Raw genomic sequence first — 12,849 nt, 5'->3', positions numbered from 1 at the left:
TACCCTCCTTTGTTCCTCCTCACCTCTGCCTCCTCCCAAGACCCCTCCTCTACTGAATCCCCCCAATTTGGAGTCCTTTCCTCACCATTTGGACTTGCAAAGTAGACCAGATAATCTTGCCCTCTGCCACATGGGGGGAGGTGCACAGTCTTAATTTCCCTGAACAGAAAGCATATGACTTCTGTTCTGGTAGAGATGGTCATCCATAGTGGCTTCTAGAGAAAGATGATTAATTGCAACACACCTCAGGATCTGGGTATAAGTTGGCTGCTGACCTGGGGCTCTCACCATCCAGAATGAGACATTTCAACCACAGCACAGATTCAGTTGAATTTACCAATTCAAGTCTGAGGGGCACAGTTCTTAGCTCAGCAGAGGGCTCCACCTGTGGTTCCTCCATGGGTCATGATTTCTGTAAATATAAGCAGTTTGGAGGATTACCTCCCTTGAGGTATGCCTAGGGGTGAAAACACAGGAGTTCCAGGTAAGTTTATTGGACCCAGGATGTGAATTGGGTGACATCTGAAAGTGTTGTCAACAGGATGGTCCCTGGAAATTTCCTCCATGGGACACCTGCTTGGGCTTCCTGATTCCTCCTTCATGTGGCTGTTGTTGGCCCTGGGTGGACAGATGCTCTGACCACAGAAGGACACAGTAAGCTCAGAGACTGTGTTGGAGGTGGACTCAAGGACACATAAGTGATATTGTGACTATGATGACCAAGCTCCAAGCCTGGACCACAGACTGTGCTTATCCTGGACAGACACAGGTTTGATCTTCACAGTATTGGGAAGTCTCCTAAAGAATTAATTTGTGCCATTTTCTTACTCAGCTGCAGGTCGCAGCCTCCTGCTGGCTGTGTGGATTACAAAAGGCCACTGCTAGGCCAGCAGCTCTCACCTTCCTCTCCCACTAGCCCACAGCATGACCTGGTTCCCCACATTAGGTGATGGAAGAATGGGCTCAAAGTTGAGCTGAAGTTCCTGGCATCCATCTTCAACAGGAATAATGAGAAGTTCCTCATTGTCATTTGGAAGCTGGATGAGCTGTGCTGCCAGTTCCTAGTGCAGCTGTGGGGAAACACAGCCTCCATGCCCATGCTGCACTGCCAATCACAGAACCTTATCCACCTTTTTCACCAGTATGCTTTGTGGACTCTGATGACCCAAATCTGACATCAGTTCTGAAATGTCTAGAAGATTCTAAGAATTACAGTTTGCTTCATTAGCAACTGAAGTGATTGCTATATGAACTCTGCAGATTATATAACTTTCCTAAGTACCTGGATGTTGAGGTGCTAGATCAACCACTACCCATAGGTCAGAATGGGACAACAGAGGAAGTGACTTCAGAAGAGTTGAAGATGCAGAAGACTTGGATCACTATGAGAGGAAGGAAGGAGAGTCAATTAATGGGAAAAAGAGGATGAAGAAATTGAAAAAGAAAATTTGGCAATATTAGAGAAAATTAAGAAGACTCAAAGGCAAGACCATCTAAATGCTGCAGTGTCTGGGTATGTACAAGCTTCAGACAGACTTATAAAATAGCTCAGGGGTATATACAGGTCACAGAGTTAAAAAGTGGGGCTTTATTCAGTGGTACTCATAAGTAAGATTAGAAGGTTGATCTTGATAGTTCTTTTCATAGTGATCTTTAGATCTTAAAAGAAAAAGAAGGCATAAAATATATTTTGCTTAATTTCTCTTTTACAGATAACTTTCCATTTGATTTTCCATTTGTTCTAGTGGTATTACCCATTCTCTCAGGAAGGTGTATGTTGGGTGGTGGCGTGTTATGTATGAAACTCTTCAGAAGATAGGGCTGGAGCAGTGCCTACTTGACATAGTCAGTTATCATGCAAATTAATGCCACCCTAGTCAAAGGCAAAGCCAGGATGCAGTTTTTAGCAAATAAGAATCAATATATTCTAGCAAGAGCCCAATAATCTTATAATTCCATTGTACAAATATATGAGAGAAATGGGTCTACACTCCTCCAGAGGAATAGATCTAACTGTATTGACTGTCATATGTTTGGACCAATGTTGCTTTAAAGGAAATCTTTCTAACATGCAGACAAGCATTGAATGCTTCTTTAAAGCAATATTGAAGATGTTAGCTAATACATATTTTAGTAGATAATCTATCAACTGATATCCTGTACAGTGGTACTTTGTTTTTTTAATGTAATTCATTCCTGAAGACCATTCAAGTTCTGAAATGTTGGAAAATTGAGGTGCAGTTTCCCAAAGTAATGCAAAATGGATTATCCCAGACCTTTAAAATCAACCCCTAAAGCAGCAATTTAACATGAATTTTACTATCTTATGATACCACAGATTCATAAAATGATATACAATGAAAGCAATAAATATAATATACTGTATTATAAAAGCAATAATAAATAAACACAATATAAAAACAGTACTGTAAATGATAAAAATGAAAATGTAATTTCTTCTTACCTGCAATGATGATAGTCATGGTTTGGTTATGGGGATCCCCTTCAATAATCACAATAGGTGACTGTTCTTTAGGTGTTCTGTGGTCCTCTTCCAGAATCACAATAGATGACTTGTTCAGGTGTTCTGTAGCCCTCTTCCATAATCACTATAGGTGACTCCTCTCCCTCTATTTCTTCCCTTTTTTTACACCACTGATACCTGGTTAAGACTCACTGGATCTTTTCCTCACTAAATGTTTTTCAATTGAAGTGTTCCCTCCTCTTGAATTTTCTGGAATACTTTGAATAGAATAGGTGTTAATTCTTTGAGTGTTTGGTAAAACTCATCTGTAAATCCAACTGGTCCAGGACTTTAGTTTGCTGGGAGTTTTTTGATTAGTGCTTCAATGTTATTAGTTGTTATTGGCCTATTCAGGTTTTCTGCCTCATCTTAATTCAGTTTTGGAAGGTTGTATGCTTATAAGAATTTGTCCATTTCACCCATGTTGTCCAATGTTGCCATATAGTTGCTCAGAGTATTTTTTTATAATCCTTTGTATTTCCATTGGGTCGGTTGTTTTATCACCTCTTTCACTTCCAATTTTATTTATTTGAGTCCTCTCTTTGTTTTATGGTGAGTCTGGGTAGAGATGCATCAATCTTTTTTTTTTAACTAAGGGAAAGTTTTTTTGTTTTTTTTAAAAATATATCTTTATTGATCTCAGAGAGAGGAAAAGAGAGGGAGAGAGAGAGATAGAAACATCAATGATGAGAGAGTCATTGATTGGCTGCAGCCTGCAACCCAGGCATGTGCCCTGACCAGGAATTGAACCCTGATTGCCTAGCTCCTAGGTCGACACTCAACCACTGAGTGAAGCCCGGACGGGAGCATCAATCTTTTTTATCTTTTCAAAGAAGGAGGGAAAACTCCCAAACTCTTTTTATGAGGCAAGCATCATCCTAATCCCAAAACCAGGTAAAGACACTACAAGGAAAGAAAATTACAGGCCAATATCCCTGATGAACATAGATGCTAAAATCCTCACTAAAATACTAGCAAACCAGATCCAGCAATACATTAAAAAGATCATACACCATGACCAAGTGGGATTTATTCCGGGGATGCAAGCCTGGTAGAACCTCTGCAAATAAAAAAATGTGATACATCACATAAACAAAATGAAGGGCAGAAATAATATGATCATATCAATAGATGCAGAAAAAGCATTCAACAAAATCCAGCACCCACTTCTGATAAAAACTCTCAGCAAAGTGAGAATAAAAGGATCATACCTCAACATAATAAAGGCCATATATGACCAACCTACAGCCAACATCATATTCAATGGTCAAAAACTAAAACCATTTCCCTTAAAAACAGGAACAAGACAAGGGTGTCCACTTTCACCACTTTTATTCAACATAGTACTGGAAGTCTTTGCCTCAGCCATCAGACAGGATAAGACATAGAATTCATCCAAATTGGAAAGGAGGAAGTAAAACTGTCATTATTTGCAGATGACATGATATTGTGCATAGAAAACCCTAAAAATTCTGTCAAAATAGTATTAGATTGATAAACAAATTTGGCATGGTAGCTGCATACCAAATCAACATCCAGAAATGTGTGGCTTTCCTGTACACCAACAATGGACTTTCAAAGAGAGAAACTGAAAAAACAATACCATTCACCATTGTAAGCAATAATAATAATAATAATAATAATAATAATATTCCTAGGAATATATTTATCAAAGGATATAAAAGACCTGTACTTGGAAAACTATGGGACACTGAGAAAAGAAATAGAGGAAAATATAAACAAGTGGAAGAATATACCATGGTCATGGATTGAAAGAATATCTTTAAAAGGCCCATGCTACCCAAAGCAATTTAAAAATTCAATGCAATTCCTATTAAAATACCAACAGCATATTTTATAGATCTAAAACAGACCTTCAAAAAATTTATATGGAACCAAAAGACCCTGAATAGCTGCAGCCATCTTGAGAAAAAAGAACAGAGTGGGAGAGATCACTTTTCTGGATATCAAACTGTACTACAAAACCATTGTGATCAAAACAGCCTTTTATTGGTACATCACCAGACATATAGAACAATGAAACAGAACAGAGACCCCAGAAACAGACCCAAGCCATTATGGTCAGTTAATATTTGACAAAGAAGGCCAAAGCATACAATGGAGAAAAGATAGCCTCTTCAATAAATAGTACTGGGAAAATTGGACAGGTACATGGAAAAACTGGAACTAGATACCAATTTTCACCATACACAAAAATAAACTCAATATGGATAAAAGACTTAAATGTAAATTGCAAGCTATAAAAATCGTAGAATAAACATAGGCAGTAAAGTCACAGACTTTTCACATAGTGGAATTTTCACTGTTACATCTCCAAGGACAGGAGAAACAAAATAAAAAATAAACATATGGACTACTTTGAAGTAGAAAGCTCTGAACAGCAAAGGAAAACAGCCTGAAAAGACAAAGGAACCTCTGAGTTTGGGAAATCATATTTGTCCAAGGATGTATCTAATAAGGAACTACCTTCCAAAGTGTACAAAGAACTCATACTACTCAGCAAGAGGAAGACATACAATCCATTTAAAAAATGAGCAAAGACCTCAATAGACACTTCTCCAAAGATGACACACAGATGCCAAGAGACATATCAAAAAATGCTTAACATTGCTAATCATCAGAGAGATGCAAATTAACACCACAATGAGGTATCACTTCACACCTGTAACAGTGGCTACCTTCAACAAATCAACAAAGAACATGTGCTGGTGAAGATGTGGAGAAAAGGGAACCCTATTGCACTGCTGGTGAGAATGGAAACTGGTGCAGCCACTATGGAAAACAGCATGGAAGGTCCTCAAAAAATTAAAAATGGAGCTGTCTTTTGACCCAAGGATCCCACTTCTAGAAATATATTCTAAGACTCCTGAAACACTAATCAGAATGAATATATGCACAACTATGTACATACAAACACAATTTACAATAGCTAAGATCTGGAAACAGCCCAAGTGCCCATCAGTAGATGAGTGGTTTAAGAAGATGTAGGACATTTACACCATGGAATAGTATGAAGATATAAAGAAGAAGGATCTCGTATCCTTTGAGACAGTATGGAAGGCCCCAGAGAATATTATGCTAAGTGAAATAAGCCATGCAGAGAAAGACAAACATCACATGATCTCACTTATATGTGGAATTTAAGGAACTTAATAAACTGATGAACTGAAATGATTCAATGACATGGAGGCATGGATCAAACTGACATATCACAGAGGAATGGAGGATGGTGGGTGGGTGGAGGGAGAGAGATTAACCAAAGGATTTATATGCATATATGCATAATCCAAGGACAGGGACAGTGTTGTGGACGGGGACCGGGGAGGAGGGTGGGTTGGGGTGAAATGGGTCACTGGGGAGAAAAAGAAATATCTGTAATATTTTGAACATAACTTTAAAAGTAAAAGCATAAAAATTAAAATATATAAATAAAATAAAATACCAATGGCATATTTCCCAAATACTTGGAATAATAATAATTAATAATTAATAATAATAATGATAAAGACCCTGAATAGCCACAGCAATCTTGAGAAAGAAGTACAAAGTCTGGGGATCACAATATTAGATCCAGTTATACTACAAAGCCACTGTCATGATAACAGCCTGTTTCTGGTGCTTGTGATCAATGAAAAAGAACAGAGAACCCAGAAATTGAACCATGTTACCATTTATGTCAAATTAATATTTGACAAAAAAGTCAAGATTGCACAATGGAGTCAAGATATTCTCTTCAATAAGTGGTTTGAGGAAAAATTGGAAAGGTACATGCAATAAAATTAAACCACTCAACCAAGATTGGTTGACCTACAACATATCAATTTTTAAATATTTGTTTAAGATATGTGAATTACACCATTTGTATTTGATAACATTTGCTTTGAATGTTTAGATTACTTTGTGTAGTATGGACATATGAATGTGTTAATTCTTTCAGTAAATTATATGTGCTTTCACTTATTTGCCTTTTCTTCAATTCTTTTCTTCAATATCTTATAATGTTTTGAGTACAGACTTTTTAGTCTGTTGGTTCAGTTTATTCCTATGTGCCTATTTTTTCTGATTGCATTTTTAAATCAATTTCATGTTAGTTTATTTTTCTGGTAACTCATTATAGTGTATAAAAGTGCTACTGATTTCAATATATTAATTTTGTATCCTCCTACATTACTGAATTTAATTACCAGCTTTAGTATTTTTATGGTGGCTTCTTTATGGTTTTCTATATACCTTGAGTATCATGTCATCTGCAAATAATAATATTTTGAATTCTTTCTTCAATAATATTTTGATACTTTTTATTTATTTTAATTTTTATTTTTTCTGATTGCTATGTCTAGAAATGTCTGTACTATGTTAAACAGAAGTGGTGAAAGCAGACATCCTGCCTTGTTACTGATCTTTAAGAAAAATTATTTTACTTTTTGGTTGATTATTTTAATGTTGGTTGTGGGGTTGTAATATATGGCCTTTATTATGTTGTGGTATTTTCCCTCTATTCCCACTTTGCTGATAGATTTTATCATAAGTGCTTGCTGGATTATATCTAATGCTTTTTCTTCATATATTGATAAGATCTTGTGATTTATATGTATAATTTTATGTTTTTATCACATATATTGATTTGCAAATATTATAACAGCATTGCATCCCATAAATAAATCCCACTTGATTATGGTGTATGCTGGATCTGGTTTGCTAAAATTTTGTGAGGATTTTTAAATTTTGTTCTACCAGAAATATTTGCCTATAATTATTTTGTTTGTATCATCTATATTTTGTTTCAAAATAGACACTGCTGTCCTTGTAAAGTGAGCTTGGGAGTGCTTTTTCCTGGGATTTTTTGGAATAGTTTCTGAAGCAAAGGTAGTAGTTCTTTGAAAGTTTGGTAAAGTTCACCTGTGAAGCCATCTGGCCCAGGACTATTTTTCCTATGAGGTTTTAATTTTTATTGATTACTGCCTCAATTTTATTAATTGTAATCAGTCTATTGAAATTTTCTGATTTTTTTCTGTTTTAGTTTTGGAAGATTATATATTTATAGAAATATTTCCATTTTGTGCAGGTTGCCCATATTGTTGGCATTTAGTTGTTTGTAATATTTTCTTATAATCAAATATAAATATTTTGTTTGTTATATCACTTGGTACTTGTCATTATTTCAAATTGTATTTACATGGGTCCTCTCTCTTTTTATCTTGATGGTCTAGTTAAAGGTTTGTCAATTTATTTTCTTTCAAAGAACCAGCTCTTGGTTTCATTGATCTATTGTATTTTTTTCTAGTTTCTGTGTCACTTACTTCTGCTCTGATCTTTATTATTTCCTTCTTCTACTTCCTTGGGGCTTTTCTTACTGCTCTCTTTCTGTGTCTTTTAGTTGTAGTGTTAGTTGATTAGGGCTTTTTCTTGTTTCTTGAGGTAGGCCTGTAGTGCTATAAACTTTCCACTCAGGACTGCTTTTGCTGTGTCCCATAGTCGTTAAAAGTCAATGTTTCCCTCTTGTTTTATTTGCCTTGATGATCTGTCCAATAATGACAGCAGGGTGTTAAATTCTCCCACTATCATTGTGTTGCCATCAATCTTCACTTTATAGTCCACCAAGAATTTTTTTATATATTTAGGTGCTCCTATATTGGCTACATATATTTTTATAAGTGTTATTTCATCCTGTTGGATCAATCCCTTGAGTATTATGCAGTGACCTTCTTTGTCTCTTGTTATGGTCTTTACTTTGAAGTCTATTTTGTAAGAAATAAGTATTGCTACACCAGCTTTGTTTTCCATTTCCATTTTTATGAAATATTATTTTACAGCCCTTTACTTTCAGCCTATGTGAATCTTTTACTCTGAGGTTGGTCTCTTGTAGACAGTGTATTTATATAGGTCATGTTTTCTTATCCATTCAGCTACCCTATATCTTTTGATTAGAGCATGTATTCCATTTACATTTAAGGTTGTGATTTTTCCTTTAATGATGATGTACCTTTCAATATTTCTTCTTACTCTTAATGCAGTCCTTTTAGCATTTTTTGCAAAGCTAGTTTGGTGATATTGAACTCCTTTAGCCTTCTTTTGTCTAGGAAGCTGTTTATTTCACCTTCAATTTTAAATAATAGCCTTGCTGGTAAAGCAGTCTTGGTTTCAGGTCCTTGCTTTTTATTACTTTGAGAACTTCAAGCCAATCCCTCCTGGCCTGAAGTGTTTTTGTTGAGAAATATGCTTATAACCTTATGGGGTTCCCTTATAGTTCATTGCTTGTCTCTCTTTGACCTTAAAATTCTCTCTTTGTCTTTGCCATTTGCCATTTTAATTATGATGTGTCTTGGGGTAGGTCTCTTTGGGTCCCCCTTTTTTGGTACCCTCTGTGCTTCCTGAAATTGTGTGTCTCTCTCCTTCAACAGCTTAGTAGGTTTTCTGTCATTATTTTTTCCACCAGGTTCTCTATCCCTTGCTCACTTTCCTCCCCCTCTAGTATGCTTGTGATGCCAGTGTAGTTTTGCTTCATGTTGTCCCAGAGTTCCCTTAAACTGTCCTTATCCTTTTAAAATATTTTTTTGTTGCTCTGATTGAGTTTTTTTTCTACCTTATCTTCTAATTCACTTATTTTATCCTCTGCTTCATTGAGCCTCCTTTTAATTCCTTCCAGCATATTGATATCAGATATAGTATTCTTCACTTTTGACTGGTTCTTATTTATAATATCTATCTATGTCTCTATCATCTACCTCTATCATCTATAAATATATGTCTATATATTTTACAGCCCTTCACTTTCAGCCTGTGTCTTTTGCTACAAATATATATAGATATGTTTATAGATGATAGATGATAGATAGATGATATCAAGAAAATCTTGATATAGAACAAAAAAACAAGAGAAAAAGAACAAGCAAAGGAAAACAAATCCACAATAAAAATTAATTTTATAAAAATTAAAAACAAAAAAATGTTTTTCTTAAAAAAAAAAAAAAAAAGCCAACCAAGTAAGGTTCATCTGGGCAGTGTATGTTGTCTTAGATTCACTGTTTTCTATGTTGATTTGGGATACCTTGGAAGATGTTTTCTTGTCAGCCAATGCCATGAGCTGTCTAGGTGTGGTTCTGTGTCCTTATTTTGGTCTGAGGCTCTTTATAGACCATTCCACCTGTCAGCTATTTTGCCTCCCCCTTGTGGTTGCCTGGTCTTACTCTAGTATCTTTGGAAGAGTCTTTCGGGTGCAGGCAGGATACTGTAGCTCGGGCTATTGATTGCACCCCTAAGAGATTTTTTCATCAGGCACTCATTATTGGGAAGTTAATCTCTGTTTCAAAACCAACTCAGTTTCTACCATATCCTCCAGTTCTAGTCTCCCATACAATGGCCTGCTGCAGTTTCAGATTGAATTCAGTTTGTTATATTTCTGTATGGGCAGTTTCAGAGGCCTGGGCTCAGTGAGATTGATCAAAAGAGACCCTGGTGAGCATGTTGCCTTCTCATCCCCAGAAGGGGTTTAAAGCATTTCTTCCAGTTCCCAAACAATAGTCCCTGGGAGTCTTACTCTTATAATGTCCTCTTATGAACTATTCTCCCTTCCCTCACTAAACTGTGCTTATCAAAAGGAGTGGGGGTATCTGGGGTTTCATTGAGCTGATCTAGCCCCTTTCCTGTTAGGGGTGATGCTCCTAGCTTGCAGGAGAGGTAGGCATGCTCTGCCCCTTCTCTCCCTGTTCTGGTGGCTGATCTCACAGAGCCTACAGTTCAAAGTCTCCACAATGCAGGCACAAATCCAAGCTTTTGCTGGTTTGTTTCCCTAATGTAAGCCAGGAATGTGGATGCTGTGAGGTGCCAAGCAGTAATAAAAAAACATATAAAGTAAAAAACAGGCAGAAAAATTGCTTTGGGAGGACCTGGTGCCTTTGTGCCTCAGATCCAAGCAGGAGGTTTCACAAAGTCAGTCCCACACAGGTCTGCTGCATAGCTGATCTCAGTAAAGCTGGGCAGCTCAGAGAAGTGCTATACCAGCTCTCTTTAGAACAAGTCAAAAACCCCTGATCCACCCATTGGCAATTCTTGTCTCTCTCTGGTAGTGGGAGGGCTCTCTTTCCCTTCCCCTTGGTGTACAGTTCAAATGCTTCCTGGGGCTCTGCACAATGCCTTACAGGAAAGTGGAGGGTCCCTTTAGGTCACTGCTAGGTGCCACCCACAGACCTCTTTCTATTCTGAAGCCACACATGGTGGGACAGCCTTTCTAGTGGTCAGCACCCAGGGTGAATCTCTCCTGCCCCAGCTGCTGCCATTAGGTGTGTTGTTTCACTGGGAAGGTGCAGAGCCCTCTTTGCAGACAGATTGTTCCCCTGGCTCCCTTTGACCAACATGCAGAAGCTCTCCTTCCCTTTTCCACCACTCATGTTTAAGATCCCTGCTTTTGGATGCCAGTACACACTCCCAAGGGGAGGAAGGTTTGTAGTGGAGCACTGGCTTCAGGAGGTACTCTCACTTTCTGTGCCTTCCCTTGTCTTACCAGTCTCTAACATGTTTCTTCAGTGCTCCTTACTCAAAATATGTCAATCAGATATACTTATCTTCTTTTCCAAGCTGGCAGCAAAGTATGTTAGCTGTAAATCCAGTCCATGGCTGGAAGCAAGGGCACTCTACTTCCTGATAGAGAATGTTATCCTTTTTTTCAAATCACTGATTTGATCCTCTGCTTCCTCTAACCTGATCTTGATTCCTTTGATTCCTTTTAGTGTATTCTTCATTTCAACTATTGAATTCTCCATTTCTGTCTGATCTATTTAATTTTTTTCTATGCTCTTATTAATGCTTACTCTCTCTTTATTTAAGTCTTACTAAGATTATTTGGTCTTCCCCTAAGATCCTTGAGCATTTTTTATAACCATTGTTTTATGCTGTGCATCAGCTATTTTGGTTACTTCCATTTCACTCATTCTTTTCCTATGGATTTCTCTTGTTCTTTCATTTTTGGCCTGCTTTTATATCATCTCATTTTGTCTGCCTTTCTTTGTCTTTGTGTTTTAGGTAGTTCTGATATGACTATTAAATTTATTATATTGGTTTTTGTGTTGTAGGTATTTTATTGGGCTAGTGAAACAATCTCTAAGATCACCTTAGCTAGGTATTCAGGAATGTCTCATATGTGAGTTAAGTCTGCTATTTTGTTGTATTTGAGTCTTGTTTTCTTTGGCTGATTCATTTGTGGTCTTAATCCTCAGGCTGATCTTCTTTAGGGAGAGACCTTGATCACAGTGTATAAACTATAGAGCATGGGTTGCTGCCCAAGGTGTGCTTGTTCCCAGCAGTGTCTTGTGACTGTCTGTATCTCATCTTGGGTGTGCCACTTAGGTAGTTAGTACTGTATAGCTCTGGTGGGGTCTAAAGCCCACCAATAGATGTGCTTGTTTTGAATTCACTTGGGCAAGTTCTGGCTTTGTTTGATGTTAGACTCTGCCTCTAAGTGGCCTTGGGATACCTGTTTGGAGCTACCAATCAACTTGCTGTTGGTGGCTGCCTCTACTGAGGCTGAATGTGCATGGGGAGAGAAGTCAATACTAGTACCAAGTCAGCTTCCTTCTACTCTCAGCTTGTGGCAGATTAGTAAAATGTCCATGGAACATGAAGTTTGCCTCCTCTTCTCAGCCACTGTGCCACCACTTGAGGTTTCCTGGTCTTTGATGAGAGCCTCCCATTGAAAGACTGTAGAGTGGGCTCAGTCTGGCCACAACCCACAGATTCTTCTACAAGAAGTGAGCTCAATTCAGCAGTGTGATTGTGGACAGGAGGATGGGGCTAGTGGGTCTCCTGTTTGGGGGCAGCATGGTCAGGCATCGAATCTGGAGAAGTGACATAATATCAGTTGAGGGCACCAAAGATTCAAGATGGGTGCACAGCTCAGCAGGGCAGGTCCTCTGAGTATCAGAGGGACAAGTGAAATGAGTTGCCCACTGGCAAAGTCACAAGGGCCAAGTTCTCAGGAGATATAAATGCCCCATCCTTCTGCTGCCATGGCCACACAACTCTTTACCCATCTGAGTCCTGGACAAGATCCACCCAAGGACATGTGTTTTAAAGGTCCTAGCTCAGTGAGGCACTGTGATCCATTTGAAAGACTGAGCTCTGCATTGCTGGGCACCAGTTTCTGGAAGGACAGCTCAAATATGAGTCTCTTATTAGGGGAGTGGCAAAGGCTGAGCTTGCAGGGGAAATGAGAGTGTTTTCTCCCGCTCACTGAGAAGAAAACATGAGCACTCTTCCAGGTCCTGAACAAAAATTTCAAAAAATGACACACATTGAAGTCCAAACTGAGT

At 37.9% G+C, this 12,849-nt stretch overlaps 1 pseudogene across 1 annotated transcript in view; it reads left to right on the top strand.

Moving 5' to 3' along the window:
* The window catches only part of LOC308551994 (ubiquitin-conjugating enzyme E2 Q2 pseudogene), a 13,156-nt pseudogene extending 11,149 nt beyond the window's left edge, over positions 1–2,007 (top strand). The window contains exons 2-3 of the transcript in view: positions 957–1,214; positions 1,320–2,007. The product of the transcript in view is annotated as a ubiquitin-conjugating enzyme E2 Q2 pseudogene (transcript). The remainder of the gene's footprint in view (positions 1–956; positions 1,215–1,319) is intronic.
* Positions 2,008–12,849: the final 10,842 nt, after the last annotated feature.

Source organism: Miniopterus schreibersii, assembly GCF_964146895.1.
Source record: "Miniopterus schreibersii genome assembly, chromosome: Y".
NCBI classification, from domain to species: Eukaryota; Metazoa; Chordata; class Mammalia; order Chiroptera; family Miniopteridae; genus Miniopterus; species Miniopterus schreibersii.
Note: the sequence above shows the minus strand (reverse complement) of the source record. Positions and strands in the feature narration are given on the sequence as shown.